The sequence below is a fragment of the Fragaria vesca genome, linkage group LG2, assembly GCF_000184155.1.
Source record: "Fragaria vesca subsp. vesca linkage group LG2, FraVesHawaii_1.0, whole genome shotgun sequence".
NCBI lineage: Eukaryota > Viridiplantae > Streptophyta > Magnoliopsida > Rosales > Rosaceae > Fragaria > Fragaria vesca.
The window spans coordinates 30,789,674-30,794,049 of record NC_020492.1 but is presented as its reverse complement, the minus strand read 5'-3'; the positions used below and the strand labels follow the sequence as shown (position 1 = coordinate 30,794,049).

The 4,376-nt window shown below is 36.8% G+C and overlaps 1 pseudogene; it reads left to right on the top strand.

Annotated features, from left to right (window-relative positions):
• The first annotated feature begins 1,282 nt into the window (after nt 1-1,282).
• The window catches only part of LOC101313579, a 6,162-nt pseudogene continuing 3,068 nt past the window's right edge, over nt 1,283-4,376 (top strand).

The window sequence follows — 4,376 nt, the reverse complement described above, 5'->3', positions numbered from 1 at the left end:
CCCCCCCCCCTTTCCCCGCACACACACAAAATATTTGTGTTGGTTGGTACTCTTTCCTCGATTCGGAGTTTCTCTACTCGTTTTTTGTAATACCCTAGATTTTCATATCAATTTTTCTTGTTTTATTTCCGGAATTAATGAAGGATTATTTGTGGAAATTCTTAGTTGGTTTTGCGAAGTTGAAGTCGAGAGTTTATTTTAAGGTGTTTGTTTTAAGTGGCTAAAAAGTTGATTTTATTTTTCGTAAGTTATTTTTGAAAACTTCTTTCATGAAAGTTGTAAAGTTTGTCAATACGAGTTCGTAAACATACGGCACGCTTGAAACGGATGTCGTATGAGAAAGTTATGGTCAAAAGAAGTTAGTTTCCGGTTTTGAGAAGAGTGTAAGTAAGCTCATGTGAGCATCTTCTTTTTACTAGACTTTTGAAGTTGATGTAATTAAGAAGATGTAATGTTTAACTCAGTTGTTGAGTTTGCTGACATTTATATTTCCAGCATTTGGGTTTAGTTTGTGATTTGTTGAGCAGGTATTGGAGTCTTATTTTTGAGATATATCATGCCCAAATTTTTGAAAATTATCCTTCGAAAATTGGGGTGTGACAGTTGGTATCAGAGCGTAGGGTGGCATATTTGGTGATAATCAGTACTTGGAGTGATGGCCCGACTGCAGCGGATCACCATCATCAGCTCTTCGGTACTGATATGTCATTGGGTATGCGGGAGTAAGGTGTTGTCTTGAGCGTTAGGTCGCTAGGGCATAGGTTGCCTCAGTAGGTGAATTACGGGAGATTTGAGTAGGGTATTTTGAGTTTTAGTCTTTAAGGAATAAGAACCTCTAGATTGAACTATTGTTTGACTTCACAAATTTTGATTATGGAAGTCTGTGTTGTTTTGATAATGTGGTCGTTACGTCTTTTATTCGTGAGTTAAACTTGTGTTTAAGTTTTATGCAAGTGTTAACTCAGTGTTGCTTTGCTTCACACAAGTGATGGTCCTCTTGGGGTTATTTTAGGAAATTAGGGGACGATTTCCCTGCTGGAAGATTTCTATTTTAGGAATGGGGGAAAGAACAACCCCCTCTGCTATTATCAAGGCAGTGAACCCAACTTATCTAATGAGGTTAATTTGGGGAGATTACAAGACTTAGGGTGGTGACCTTGCCGGGTAGTATAAATTGTTCACCGATTTGTGGATCGAGGACATATAGATCTACTTATGTGGTTAGTTGTATTGGCATTGGAATAGGAGATGATTGTGTTCTCTTATGGGTAGGGTTCAAACGATGGTGAATTTTTGTGCCAAGGTCTAAGGGTATGTTCCCTATGTCTCAAGAGGGTTTGCATAAGTCTTCTAGAAGCATATGCCTATTTGTTTTAACGTTGGGGATTAACCTTGTTACTCAGGTTTGGGGGACTAGGATTGTTGAGATTTGTGGTCGAGCAATTGATATTGCTAAAATCATTTGTTAATGTTGTGTTTCGTATTGAATTACGGTGATTCTAATTCGATTACTTTTCTGTTGCTTGTGATCTCCTGAACTAAGTTTCATGCAGGGATCACTATTTTCATAATTGTTTGATCTCAATGTAATCACCTGAACTAAGCTATGCACAAGGATTACTATGCTTTCAATTTTTTGTTTTAAAGTAATTTTTTAGTTTAATTCATATGCATTGATTTCAATGATTGTTTATGTGCTCTTCACTGATTTAGACCAATGCAAGGGTTTTCTGTTGTAGTTAGTTAAGAGTGCATGTGAAATTTAAGGTGACCATCATGAATAGGTATCCTTGCCTAGGATTGATGTTTTGTTTGATCAGCTTAGAGGTGCTACGGTGTTCTCTAAGATTGACTTCAGGTCCGGTTATCACCAGTTAAGGGTGAAAGAGGAGGATATTCATAAGACCGCTTTCAGGTCTAGATATGGGCATTATGAGACTGTTGTCATGCCATTTGGTCTAACCAATGCGCTTGCTACTTTTATGGATTTGATGAACCACATCTTCAGTCCTTATCTGGATGTGTTTGTGGTAGTATTTGTGGATGATATTTTGATGTACTCCAAGACCTTGGATGATCATGATAGGCATCTACGGATCGTACTACAAGTTCTTAGGGAGGCCAAGTTGTATGTTAAGTTCGGGAAGTGTGAGTTTTGGAAGGAAGAGGTCAATTCATGGTGTAGGGGTTAGACCTGCAGGTGATGATCAGCAGGGTTGTGGCAGAGGCATAGTAGCTGGGTTTTAGATGATGTACATTTTATTTGTATATTATGGTAGTTTGTTTTTAAGCTCATGTGAGCATCTTCTTTTTACTAGATTTTTGAAATTGATGTAATTAAGGAAATGTAATGTTTAACTCAGTTGTTAAGTTTGCTGACATTTATATTTCCAGCATTTGGGTTTAGTTTGTGATTTGTTGAGCAGGTATTAGAGTCTTATTTTTTAGATATATCATGCCCAAATTTTTGAATAGTATCCTTCGAAAATTTCAAAAATTGGGGTGTGACACTTTTTATCTGTGCAAGGTTTTAACGAAGCCATCACCGTTTATGTAGTTACAACTAAATAGTTTCTACGTTGAGTTCAAGAGGAGCAGTGAAGTCATTCCACTTTTTCATTATTGTTGTTGTTTGAGGCGAACCGTTATCTCTGACTTTGGCAAGCAACAAACGCCAGGTTGTACCTACAAATGGAACATGCGCCGGGTCTAAAGCACATGTAATTGCGGAAGAAGTGAAGACTCAGTTTTATCTCTTCATTTCAATTATTTGTATTTATTGCTCACGAAAATGTAATCAGGCAGCGCATAGGTTAGATAGATACGCGTTTTTGTTTCCTGCATTTCGTGTGGACCGAGGCTATGTCACAATGGCTCTCAGGTACAAGTAACTGATGTAACTATCTATTAATGTTATTATTCTATTCTAAAAAAATAAAAAAGGGAAATGTAAGGTGTGTTCATGCATGACATGCATCAAGCCATCAACTTTATCCTTGAAAGATGAGTCATCAAAATAGTAAAACTGGTCCTTAAAGTCGTAAATTTTAATTATAACATTCGTCCTTAAGTGGTAAAATGTGTCTTTAAAGTGACAATTTGGAGCTGATAAGCCAGGTTTGACATCTATAAATTTTGTATTTAGTTTTTTTGTGTGTGTTACATCTAGAGAGTTTTAAGTATATTGTTTTGTATGAGCATGCATTCGAGGCTAGGGGTAAGGCTCAATATGTTCCCTCCTCCTGTCTAGATCCATCATTATTTTCAATCTATAAATTGCTCTCGCACTGTTTTTTTATAGAATTCAAGTCTCACCCGGTTTCGATTCCTGAATCAGCCCATGCTACTAGGAATCTCTCGATCAAGAAACTAAACTCACATTATAGACATTTCGACTCGACAACCTAAAACACTCAATTACTGTCAACTTAGAAAATCATAGAATTGAATAATCAGACGACATTGGTGGTATTGAGTGAAAAACATCAAATATCAAGAGGCTATTTTAAGTTACGAACATAAGAGCAAATTCATCCGTTAGGGATTAAAATGGATTCAGGAGCGGAGCTAGAAATTTACATTGAGTGGTCGGCTGATAAACAGTAAAAAGAAAATCTAAACCTTATTGATATATTAAATCGAATATAATCTGCAATGTTCATTAAGCTAGAGATTGATAATCACTTCCTCTCCTATTTTAGAAGACGTACAAGCGGTTTAATCGGCACCCCAACACCACGTGTCTATTGGCAGCACTTGAAAAAACTCGAATGACAAGAAAAAACTCGCATTGAATAAAATATTCTATTGTGCTGTCAAATAGACACGTGACGATGGGGTGTTAGACTCAAACACAGTGTGCGTTTGTAGCTAGCATGTTCAGGCCTGAAATGTTGCTTCCTATGGGATTACCAATATGTTGGTGTGCCATCAAACATAATCAACTTTTTCCTTGAAAGATGAGTTCTCAAAGTAGTAAAACTGGTCCTTAAAGTTGTAAAATTTTAATTACAACATTAGTCCTTAAGTGGTAAAATGTGTCTTTAACGTGACAATTTGGAGCTGATGAGCCAGGTTTGACATCTATAAATTTTTTATTTAGTTTTTGTGTGTTACATCTAGAGAGTTTGATGTATATTGTTTTGTATGAGCATGCATTCAAGGTAGGGATGACAATAATCCCCAACAGGTAGGGTACCCAAGGGTATTCGACACTAACGGGGGAGATATACGGGGAAAAACGGGTGACGGGTATGGGGATCTTCAGTATTCGGATTTTTGAATCGGGTACGGGGCGGGTATGATATTTTGATATTCGTCCCCATCCCTACCCATTTAGGATGTAAATATTATTTTTTAATATATATATATATATA